At 36.1% G+C, this 13,038-nt stretch overlaps 1 protein-coding gene and 1 pseudogene across 2 annotated transcripts in view; one reads left to right on the top strand and one right to left on the bottom strand.

Annotated features, from left to right (window-relative positions):
- ATG10 (autophagy related 10) overlaps positions 1 to 13,038 on the bottom strand; it is a 243,112-nt gene that overhangs the window by 157,114 nt on the left and 72,960 nt on the right. The window lies entirely within an intron of this gene.
- On the top strand, positions 3,947 to 5,661 carry LOC142873772 (S-phase kinase-associated protein 1 pseudogene; annotated as a pseudogene).

The following is a 13,038-nucleotide window of genomic DNA, read 5'->3' as shown; positions in this document are numbered from 1 at the left end:
AAAGAAAAGAAAATCTTACAGCTTTTTCTAAAGCATCAATCAAATCAGAACGAAGTGCCACAGTGAGGATTTTGCTTTATGAAGTGCAGGCTTCCTTCAAGGTCATTCATGACGGTGATGCAAAGATGTCTGCACTACGGTGCTTTCAGACTCAGCACTGGAGAACTGCCTAGGGTCCTCACTTAATGAGTTTACTAGCTGAGCTTCATCTTAAATAGAAGCAGTTGAGTTCTGAAAAAAATTTTTTTTAAATCTCAGCTCAGTGCAGCCTCTTTCACAGACAAAAAATAAGCAATGCACTTATTATAAAGTAATGGATACTGAGGGAAAATAAATGCAATATCCAAAAAGCCATTAAATATTATTATTACAAATGCCAGTTTCTCTCATTTATCACCATTCTGCTCGAAATCTATATAAAATATTTACCTTTTAACACTGAATCCTGTATTTGTTGTCCTCCTTTCTCACTGAAGACACCTGTCATTTAGTAAACCTCCAATCTTTAAAAGGCAATGCAAGTTACGAAGGCAATCCAAAGCCTAAACCAATAGACTTAGGCAATCTGAAATGTAGACTTAGCATATAATTTTTGTAAAACAACCACAACACACTGGTATCTAAGCATTAAAAAGGAAAGAGGACCATTGAGTATTCTTCATATATTTAATGCATTATTCTATTACTATACTATTGAGGAGATCAATTTAGCCTATTATTTTATGAATTTTTTTACTTGATATAATAATATTGGCTAGCTTTCTAGTGTACGATTCATCACTGACGACCATCTGTATATTTACTAAGCTCTCTGGTTATACTTAAGTAATTCTATATTAAACTATTACTAGCTTCTCTTAGAATCTTACCATAATCAGAAGCCCTCAAAAGAATCACCACAATTCACTTTTTCTTTGAAATCCTTCTGCTACATTGACATGACAAGAACATACATGGCGGCCAGGTGCGGTGGCTCACGCCTATAAACCTAGCACTCTAGGAGGCCGAGGTGGGAGGATCATTTGAGCTCAGGATTTCGAGACCAACCTGAGAAAGCGCAAGACCCTGTCTCTACTAAAAATAGAAAGAAATTAGCTAGACAACTAAAATATATAGAAAGAATTAGCCAGGCATGGTGGCACATGCCTGTAGTTCCAGCCATTCCGGAGGCTGAGGCAGTAGGATCGTTTGGGCCCAGGAGTTTGAGGTTGCTGTGAGCTAGGCTAATGCCACCACACTCTAGCCTGGGCAACACAGTAAGATTCTGTCTCAAAAAAAAAAAAAATCTACATGGCCACAAAAACCAAAGGTAAAGTTAAGAGAAGTTGCAAAGGAGGACTTCCATATCCTCCTATGATACTCCAGGGTTGTAGACAGAGCCAAGAAATTCTAGCCCTTTTTTAAAGTATATGTCCACAAAAATAATCCAAATAACACTATTGAAAAGAATTTTATAATTTAAAAGTGCCATTAAAATCTAAATAATAGTACTTAATACAAATAATAATATTCAATACTCATAATGAAAAAGACCCAGAAAACCTAACTCAAATCAGAAAATACCAACAAAAATACTTTCATTTTTCCAAATTTTTCTTAAAAGTGTGTCACTATCTCCTAGAAGTGTTTTATGCTTTGTGGTATCTTTAAGCACAGTGCCTCATGCCCCATGGATACTTAAAAATATTTGTTGAGGGAAGTAGTAAGGAAACAAATGAAATTAAGCAAAATACAGGCACTAACTTCCTGAGGTTAAAGGAGTATCATTCAGTACACAGAAATAATACTTTACAAATCACTCAAGTATATCCACAAAGCTTACCATATATGTATGGCAAAATATACAAAGACATTTTTGCTTTGGAAAATATTTTAGTAAAAATGTGTAATTTATTTATTCCAAAGTCACTTTTATTACTACTAAGTGATAAAGGGTACAATAATATAGATATTTATGACTAAACATTCTTCATTAAAATAATTATAAATTTGCTAAATGTTACATACAATATAGTTCAAAACCTTCAAAATATAAACAGCTAAATACAAGCTAAATAACTTTTCTTAATAAACCCAACCATACTGAAAACATTTAACTCCATGATTTAACATAGACATTAGATGCCCATCCAAAATAGCCTTTATTTTTTCTTGCCTACATGTTTCCAGGCACTGAATAAACCCTAGTCTAACCTCTCCTATGTCCTCCCAGCAAGCTCTTTATATCTTGCCCTCATGGTATTTTCCAACTGTCTGCCTTAAACAAAGAGTCCTTGCTGGCATTGGCTTGTTGCTAGTCAGTATTTAGCTCTCTTTCTGTAGCGAAGAGAGAGCAACCATCTGCTTCACACAGTTTTTCATTCCTATGATAGCTTTCTGCTCTTTCCTCTTCCAACTCTGAAACAGAAAGCACAAGATAAAACAAAGCATCCTAGGTCCACATGAAGCTACAGAACACCCAGGAGAATTTCCTCCCAATCAGGAAAATGCTTCCTTAGCAACCAAGTTACTAAGGCCAATTAACCTCCCTCCTCTATCAATATTCAATTTACATTGAAGCCCTTTTTGGTTAAGTCCTTCAGTTTTACAAAGAGCTTTTTGGCAGAGAAAAAGGTGTTTCTGTCTTAAAGGAGCCAGGCCTTTTCTCCTGAATGTCTCTAAGTGCAATTTGAACTTAACATAGAGTGTTAGGCGATTTCCTAACTCGATATAACTCAGAAATGGCAACTTAGAAGTAGCATTAAAATTAAGTGCAATCAACCAACACATGCCTAAAGTGAGACTAAAACATTTGAGAGCAACCAGAGATCAGATATCATGGAAAATAAGAGATATGGAAAAGATGCTTTGTAGCTGTCATTGCTTCACACTTGCCTTGGCTGATTTATGTCCCTTCCACACAACCAACAAAGCCCAGGTTACCACTAAATAATCACAATCTCAGTAGAATCCCAGAGAAATGTTCAATGAAAGAGAGGAGCACAGATAGTAACAAAACCAAGGAATTTCCTTTCAGGCAAGTACAAAATTAAAACAAGTGAAGAACTAGCATTTCAAAGTCATGAACTATTTCAGCAGTAAAAACCATCACATATTTTTAAAAAAGGGAGGGGGGGTTATAAAAATATATAAGTGTATAATTGAAAAGTCCTGCCCTGAGATTTCATGTTGTGAGATGTGGGTTACCTTTTTCTAAGGCTCACAATTAAATTATTATGTTGTATTCCAGTTAAGATAAAGAATATTTGACAGAAATATTATACAAAAGGGTAATTATCATCTGATGTTCATTTTTCAGGTCTGGAAGCAAATTCTTTTGTGGAATAATTTCAAAGTTTCTTTAAATTCTATATAGAATGTAATATGGAACTTCAAATGTATACTGTGATTTATAATAGGCACTATAAATTACCCTTCAACAAGCATTCAAATATCAACGTGCAATACCACTGTGTCTCAAAGCAATTCTTGCTACTAACAGTTATGATACAGAATTTCAAAACCAGTTTTGTTCTCTAGTTTTGTCACTTAACATTTGTAGGACTCACCATTCCTACAGCTGCCTTAAAGTTACACTAATAAAAATGCACATTTGTTAACTCTTGGCTCCCATCATCTTATCTGACCCTCTGAACCACCCTGTGAGGCAGGCATTGTAAATACATCCTTCTCCAGTTGAGCTGTCTGAGTTTGAGAAAGAGTTGGGAGAGAAAACTAAACTTGATGAAGCACCTACCACATACGTGTTTTACTTTACAGGCATTGGCCAAGTGTTTTCTTTCATGATATTTAATGCACATCTGCACACATCCACATACACCAACCTTATGCACAGCCCGCAGTTTCCCACCTCCCGATGCCTGTGAGTATCCAGGGCCTCGCTTTACAGATAAAGGATTTGAGGCTCAAAGAGGTTCAGTAACATGTTCAAAGTCACACAGTTAAAATGAGGGAAAGTAGAGATTTAAAGCCAAATTTGCCCAACTTTAAAGCTCTTGTTCTTTCAACTATGCCACACCACCTGCCACAGAAAACCTCTGGCAGCCCCATTATGCTTTGCTCCGAACCCTTTCCACTGACGTTAGCAGTCACTAAGGGTCTAAGGTTGTATCTCGCAAACGTGAATTATGAGCTATTAACAAGTTCTGAAGTCAATTGGTGGGCCTCGACCAGCATTTTTAAAAAACAAAATAGAGCAGAATATATTAATAGAGTAGATCAGAAAGAATACAGATTTTTTCATGAACCTCAGTTTCAGGTATGCATGTGTGGAGTGTACTGGGTCCTGATGTAAAATGTATTTCTTATTGTGGGTTTATATCAAAAAAGTTTGAAAGCCACTGGTCTCAGAGGATGCTCTCACACAGACCCAGATCATGCAAAGACTTATCAAGGGACTGGGAACGACTCATGCAAAGACTTATCAAGGGACTGGGAACGACTCAATGCTCATCTCTCTTTACTTAAATTTAACATCAGGAAATACAAGACAGGAAGCCCTTTCTCGGGCGAGGCAGAGAATGGATTATCCAGAATCAGCACAGGAGCAGGATGCTGATTGTGTAATTACAGACCCCCTTCACAGCAGTACCAGTCCATCAAGTAGATAGTATGGTTTATTTTTTACAGTGCTAATTATGTAATTATCCATAACATTAAATCAGTTCCACCTGATTCAGTCTATCACAGATTTCCTGAAACATTCATTTGTTTATTATTTTGTAAAAAAAAAAAACACTAAACTACCAATCATATATAAAAGTTTCAGTGTGGCAGCTGAATAGACTTTTCTTGAAAAAGATTATGTGTCAAATATATACTTTTGGTCCTTTGGGATACATGGCAATTGAAATTTCATTTGAATATCCTATGGAGCTTCTATAAACAACAGATTCAGAATAAGCATATTCTTATTCAATAGAATAAGCATATTCTCAATATGTCCTTCATTATTTCATAAAATGTGTACCATTGAACAATAATGTCACACTGGATAGTTTGTCAAAAAGCTTTTCTATAGAGTAAAACGTGGTGTTCTTTATAATATTCCTTCTGGTATGTCACTTATTCAAAATGATCCCCTGAGAGAGTAGTGGTCTTGTCCTCCACCTTTCTCTTACTGTGCAGATACTGCCCAGCTCTCGTCAGCCTCTGGTTGTCTGTCCTCTGAGCCTGAACACTGTGCCTTTAATTAAGTGGCAGAGTTCTGATGGAGAGATATTTGAAGTTGATGTGGAAATTGCCAAACAGCCTGTGACTATCAAGACCATGCTGGAAGACTTGGGAGTGGATGAAGGAGATGATGACCCAGTTCCTCTACCAAATGTTAATACAGCAATACTGAAAAAGGTAGTGGTTGCACCCACCACTAGGATGACCCTCCTCCTCCTGAAGAGGATGAGAACAAAGAAAAGCCAACAGAACATATTCTTGATTGGGACCAAGAATTCCTGAAAGTTGATCAGGAACACTTTTTGAACTTATTCTGACTGCAAACTACGTAGACATCAAAGGTTTGCTTGATGTTACGTGCAAGATTGTTGCCAATATGATCGAGAGGAAAACTGAGGAGATCAACAAGACCTTCAATAGCAAAAATGACTTTACTGAAAGGAGGAAGCCCAGGTACACCAAGAGAACCAGTGGTGCAAAGAGAAGTGAAATGTTGTGCCTGACACTGTAACACTAAGGATTGCTCCAAATACTAGTTGTGCTACTCTGTTTATAATTGTTAACATTGGACAAACAGCAGACAAATGCAGCAGCAAATCCATTGTATTTGCAGAATATTGTCCTCACTGCATGTGTAGTTTGAATTAATATTCCAAACCTATTGCTGACTTTCTTCTGGTATGATTACAAGTTTGTTTGTTTTTTGCTCTGAATAAAGCGGAACTGTGGGTTCTCTATAGAAGCGGCATTTGGGGCTTTTCCTCTTTTTTGTAAAGCAATTTCTGCCCAGTTTATTGTCCAGCTAACTTTAGTGACCTTTTAAAAAGTTGGCATTGCACATAAAACAACTTGCAAAAAGTTTTCTGAAATAGAATTAAGAAAATACTATTTTAATGCATGAGTTAGAAACTGGAGAAAGGCTACTTAAAGTAAATGGGCTGAGTGGGGGCATTAGGATGCCTTCCAGCCTCCTAGAGTCAAGAAGTACCACTGGTATTGATTAGCCTGGACATAGTGGGCTCCCTTAATTGGATCTGAGACTTGTGGTTTTTCTTTTTATTTTTAATTATCTTAGCTTTGAATGTATTGCCTAAACTAGAGACTTAGTTACTACCCAGTTTGTGGTTTTTTTGAGAAAAAATGTAACTGGGCAGTTTGCTAGCTTTTCAATTTAAAAAGACACTTTAGCCAGGCGCGGTGGCTCACGCCTGTAATCCTAGCTCTCTGGGAGGCCGAGGCGGGCGGATTGCTCAAGGTCAGGAGTTCGAAACCAGCCTGAGCAAGAGCGAGACCCCGTCTCTACTATAAATAGAAAGAAATTAATTGGCCAACTAATATATATACAAAAAATTAGCCGGGCATGGTGGCACATGCCTGTAGTCCCAGCTACTTGGGAGGCTGAGGCAGAAGGATTGCTTGAGCCAGGAGTTTGAGGTTGCTGTGAGCTAGGCTGACGCCATGGCACTCACTCTAGGTTAGGCAACAAAGTGAGACTCTGTCTCAAAAAAAAAAAAAAAGACACTTTAAAAAATGATCCCCTGAGAAAGTGCTACAAAGATAAATAAGCTATGGACCTTGCACTCAAGGAGCAAGCAGTTTATTAGGGGAGATATAACCCTAGACAATATGACTTCCACTCAGCTGCTTCCTAGCACCTCTGAGCAAAGCTATAACTCTCAGCTACCAGCCGATACCTGCAACAGCTGTAGACCATCCAGAAAGACTCCCCAGATACCCTCTAATAAGCAAAAAACTAATACAAAGAATATACAGACAAGGACCTGGGCCAGGAGAAAATATGCAAATTAGAGATTCCATCTGGTTCTTCTAGTCTTATTACCTCTTGGTTAACCCCTCAAACCTGTCTGACACAGTCAAATACCACTGATCCAAGACCTGCAATGCAGATCCAACATACTCCAAATTGGTCAGGGCAATCACTTAGGATCCTCCTCACTTCTTCCCCACCTAACCTCACTATGGTCTCATCTCTGCCTAACATCAAACCCCAGATACCATCACTCCCTGAAATTCTTTGGGAACTTTCTGGTGTTTAAATCTCAGCTTTCCTTCATGGATTCTGACTTGGTCAGAGAGTCTCTCTGACTCTCAGAAGTTGAATGAGCATCCCAGATTCAGGAACTTAACACACCAGCAACATGACTATGCCCTATTTCAGCCAGCCTACTACTCCTCAAGAGAGGAGATCCAGGTATACCCTGCTGAAAACTCTGACCACTTAGCCCAATCTAACGTCACAGCTCAACACTCTTCATGTTCTACCCACAATAACTTTCTTTAGTGCAGAGCCCCACCACTACCTTCTATATTAACCACCATGTATACCTCCTACAGCCATTCCCAAGAATGCAAGATGGAACATGTCATGGGAAAGGTACTAGACTCCTTCTGGTACAAAGGCTAATGCCTCTCTCTGTCACCAAAAGAGAATGATGTGGAGAAACATTTTGCAAGTTGGCATTCCACCTCAAGAATACCAAGAATGTGCTGCAGCCTCCCTCCTAACTTCTGAGAAGTAGAAGCCAGGGTTGGTTGATGGATTCATAAGGCAGACAGAGGGACAGAAGGAATACATCCTCAGCACTCAAGTTTCTTGTTGCCAGATTCCAATCATGTATTTTTTAAGTCAATCCAATTTATCAGGATGCCAGCTGTCATACTAGAAAGCTAGGGGCAGTGCAGCTTTGTTGGAAGGTAATTGCCTTTGTTGGAGGTAAATGCCCCCAAGATCCTCTAATGATTAGCTTTACAGTCACAACACTTGACTTGGTTTCTCATTTTCAGCCCCATGCCTGCCCTCTGGATTCATCTTTGTTTGCATGGGTTGACTTCCAACATTCCCCAAGGACTCTTGACTTAGGAGAGATGTTGGAACTATTACCATAGAATAATAGTTAAAATGACCTGTTAGAAAGGGGAGAAGAAAAAGCATTCATTATTACCCATGTCTCAGAGACAAAAACAAGAGATTAGTTCAAGAAGAAAGGGCTTAGTCATAGCATCAAATGTTGCAATGCGGTCAAAGAGAATGAAGACACTAGATGTGGTGATTGCAAGGTAACTAGTAATTCACAAGAAAGCAATTCCATAATTTGACTTTGGTAGAAGTCAAAGGAAAGAGGGAAAGTTGGAAGGAGTGATGAAACAGTAAAGGTACTATAGATTACTTATTCATAAAATGTGATAATGAAGGAAAGACGAGAAAGGGGATTGTAGAAGAGGACTAGGAAACGGCAATATAGGTATAACATAAAGGTGTAGGGTCAAGTGCCATAGATAGAACGTAAGTGTGGGGGGCAATGCTGAAATGGCCAAGGTCAAGACCAAGTAATGAAGCAAGAGAAATAAAAAGAAGACTGATGTCATTGTGGGCCTTGGGACAAAAAAAATATACAAAGCATGTTCAGAGGGAGAGAAGCATAAATAAAATAAGAAGGTTGTAAGCAGAAAAGAGGATTTCAGAGTATCAGATCACTGTTATTTTTTTTTTTCCTTTTGTTTCACATCTAACTTAAGGAAGGCTGAGGGTGAACTCTTTCACAAATAATTATCATAGGGCATTTAACAACATCACTTCGGAATAGTCAAAAGTCATTTTAAGTACCTCACCTAAAAAAAAATCTTCTCACTTTCAGATTACTACTTTTCTTTTCCTTCAAAATAAGCTAGGGTCAAGAAACTGGAACCAGATTTAGCCTGCCAGTCTGCTGTGCCCCATGACCCAAAAAAGGTATTCTCTCAGGCATCCATCCGGATGTTCTTCAGGTAACATTGCCAGCTTGACAGGCTTCCTACTCTTTTCAATGCATCCTAAACTATAGCTGAGACAAACTTGTAATCTCTATCCCAAGGCTCCTCTGAGGTCAGCTAGAACTACATGTAGCTTCTCTCAATGCTTATCACACATACCTAAGACTAACAGTTTGCTAAGAGCAAACAATACCTCTAAAATACCAAATTTGCAAGTACCATACGGAAGAACATTATTGAAGTTCCCATATCCCATTTATACAATAAAAAAACAATGCTGTTAAAACACTTTGATGTCTCCCTCTTAAAGAGTTTTTCCCCTGAGCTTTTTATTTTGAAAATCTTTTACAATGCAATTCTTGGTTATTTCCGTTTACTTTAAGATAAAATTATTATTTACCCTTAGGCACATAAATTCAGAAACAAGCTTTAACAAAATATTCCTGGCCACTTTATTTAATAAGTACCCTTTAGTAAATATAAAATAAACTGATAATGACAAAATATTCATATTAACATTGCTAGCTTTTAGTTAGGTTAGTAATATACTAGGGAGAGGGGAAATTCCAGATAGTTCCTATCCAGAAAAATCAAGAGACAAACTATATTAGTTTCTGGCATTTAGGTGCTAGGCACTGTGCTAGACACTAAGGAAACAGTAGTGATAGAAGTGATCTAACCAGGTCAGCACGTAGAGTCCAGTCATAGGGTTCAGAACTATTATTCCAGTTTGAAAATATTTTGCTCCCTTCCCTCCAAGATAATCTATGTGCATTTTAAATAAAAGCTGAGCATTTCCAGTATTAGTGAATGAAATACTGGTGGCTATATGGGCCATCTGTATGTATGACTGACTGTCCCTAGTTCTGGGTAATGTTTCAGTAGTAAAATAATACTCTACATAATGACAAGTTTTCACCCGACAGTTAAAAAAAATCCTGACAAGTAGCTAACTTCATTCAAGCTAACAAAATATTCAATAATCCCTTTAACATCTGAAGATTGCAGTTTATAGAATGAGATTCACATTTCTATTTTAACATTTAATTTCTTTACATTATATGAGAAGATTGTTTTTTGAGCCCTGCATATAAAATTATGCTAATGGATATTTCATTCATTCCATAAAATATTTTTAAAATTAACCTTTTCAATTTAACTAAGGAAGAAAAATAATTTTAAATATAATTAATAAAATAATTCTGAAAGCTCAAATATTTTAGATTCTATTTAATCTTTTGTGAGATCAAATCTCATTGTAATATATTTTAAGCAATGTATCTTTCTTTGCATATGAAGTTTCTACTGGCTTCAAAAAAAAGTCAAATTGGGAGAAAAAATTACTAAGTAGTGGCTTCACTTTCATTTATTTCTGATTTGATTATAAAATCAAGATATCCTGCTCAGAAATTCTCCATTAAAAAAGACCCACATAATGTTTGAAACCCCCAATCAATCCAGTAAGTGTCTTTTAAAAGCCACATCATGGGAAGCATCGCAAATTCATTAAAAGAAATGGTTGGAATAAGTAATTAGGGCAATTAAAATAATGCACTAAGTGACCTTCCTCAGAAACAACTGATTCTTAACTTAGACCTTTACAACTGGACATAAGTACTCCCCACATGTAAAGTTTGTCAGATTTCGTACAGAATATCAGCTCACTATTCTCTTAAGTACACAGCTGCTGCTAAAAATAATCTTACTTTTGATTTTTTTAAAAAAGGAAAACCTCAACATGAGAACTACACATAAAGCAAACTTTCCGATATAACTCGCTGCTGAGTTAAAATACAATGGCTATGGTAGGCATCTTTACAAAGGCTTTTCTGCTAGCTTGATAAATAGAGAATTCATTACCTATTAATATCTGGATTTATTCAACTTGATTTCTCTCAAAACATAGATTATTTCTTTGTTTTGCCAAGGAGAAGACAGCACAGAGAATTTCAAAGGTAGAAGTAACCTTAAGCCATTTAGGTTATAGACTCTCACTGAACCAAATATATTCCCTGAATTTTACAAAGTAATATTACTCAGGTTCCAAGGGCTTAAATAAGAAAGAAGATTCAGTAGAATGTGAAGCATGACCTTGTCTCTATATAAGACTCCCTGGCTTCACAGCAGAACACCACATTGCATCAAGACCCCTATGTCACAAATTTCATGAGACAGTTCAAATTGTTTTAGTGCCATGTTTCTGTGTGATACTTTCCGATGAGTTCTAAGAATGAGTAAACAAACACTTCTGCCATATACTATTAATAGTTAAGGAAATATAGTCTGTATAATAAATATTGCATCTAACGCAATAATTCCCAGTTTTACTGGAAATGAAGATCCTAATCAGACATGACTGGTTTTCAGAACATTCTATATTCTCCCCTCTCAAATACCACACCACTCTATGGCATATATTTACACTTTAAATTAAATAGAATTAAAATTTACTTTGTCTTTGAACCCTTTCATAATACCTTAAGAAAACAACAAACGTGGGATTGGGGTCTGCTATATTGATAGTTGTTTCCTTAAAAAAATCTATCAGCATTAGATTCATCAATTCAATAAATTATACTTAGTGACTACTACACATGCTTCCATTTGTATCTACATACATTAAACATAACAGACTTTCTGGTATTTTAACGTTGCTTTAATAATTACATTTCTGAATACTAGAGGTAATCATGCTTCTTATTCATCCATTTACATTTATCAACATGTCTATACTTCAGTCTAAAAATAGCAGTTGCTTTACAGAGAAATTGTTAACACTTACTGAGAACTGTGGCTTGTCATTTATTCCATTATAAAAAAAAAAGCATAATATTCTGACATATGAGTCTATTTTGGACATACAAAATAGAACTCATCCTAGAAGCCACTTAATAAAATCCTTAGGGCAAATAAGTATATCTGAAGCCCTGGTTACCTCAGAAGATCATCATTCTCTGAATATGTTCTTTGGCAATTGAGATCATCTCCTGCTACTGATTCTCTGTTTTATGCTTCAGGGAATTTATGATAGGTTGTTTTTTTTTTGTTGAGGCCCTCGCTCTCCACCTGCCCTAGTCTAAAGAAAGTTCCAGTTAGTGAACTACAAGGCCCTAGGATAAAAATCTTTTTTTCCAGTAGCATACCATTGCTATTTTTATGACTCCATCATTTTCATAGTTTTTAAAAATGTAATCTGAAGGTGAAACCTAAGGCTCTAAAGTAACGAGGATAGTAAATGAATAAATAAAATACGCTCAGTTACCATCTGATACCTCTGCAGAAGAAAGAAGTGGAACTGCAGTAATTGAACTTTAGATAGAAGAAATCAAACTTTAATAATGTAAAAATTATTGACTGATTTAATGTAAATATGTATGGGTATCTGAATTGTATTAATCAAAGGATAAAATCTGGTCCACCTCTATTCTCTGAAAATGATTCAAAATTTCATAAATGAAGAAGGTAGAAACAAAAAGAAAATGCAAAGCAATGTCATCTAGAACACTACTTATATAAGAAAGACTTTCAAATACTTCCCTCTTCTAAACATTCATTAATAACTTTTACTACTGGCTATTAACAATTGCTATCTATGTTGAATATGCATCTCACTGTTTTCTCTTATTGAGTAGATTAATGCTAAACATGATAGAAAACCTACAACTTATTACTTCACTCTAGTGTCGCTAGCCTTTATTAGCCAGTAACTTAATTTAGAATCTTAAAAAGTATTTTTAAAGTTTAGCAGTTACTTTACAATAATATACACATGTGAATTTTGAAGGTTAATGGCTAATTTTCACCAAAAAATTTTCTAATTGAAATATAGAGCTTGTGTTCCCATTTCTGTTCTCAAACTATGATTTCATTTCTATAAATAAGGCTTCAATAAGGACTTTCCACAATAAGCTTATGTTCATTAAAGCAGATCAATTCTTAAATCATATTTTTCACTACTGTTAAATGATCATATCTCAATTTCTCTAAGAATAGCCTTCAATTAAATCCAAAAAATCATAAATTGATAAAGTGACATAGTAGCACCAACATCCACTTATGAAAATAAGTGCCACATAAAATAACATATCCCAAGGA

This window comes from Microcebus murinus, chromosome 11, assembly GCF_040939455.1.
Source record: "Microcebus murinus isolate Inina chromosome 11, M.murinus_Inina_mat1.0, whole genome shotgun sequence".
In the NCBI taxonomy this organism is placed as follows: Eukaryota; Metazoa; Chordata; class Mammalia; order Primates; family Cheirogaleidae; genus Microcebus; species Microcebus murinus.
Note: the sequence above shows the minus strand (reverse complement) of the source record. Positions and strands in the feature narration are given on the sequence as shown.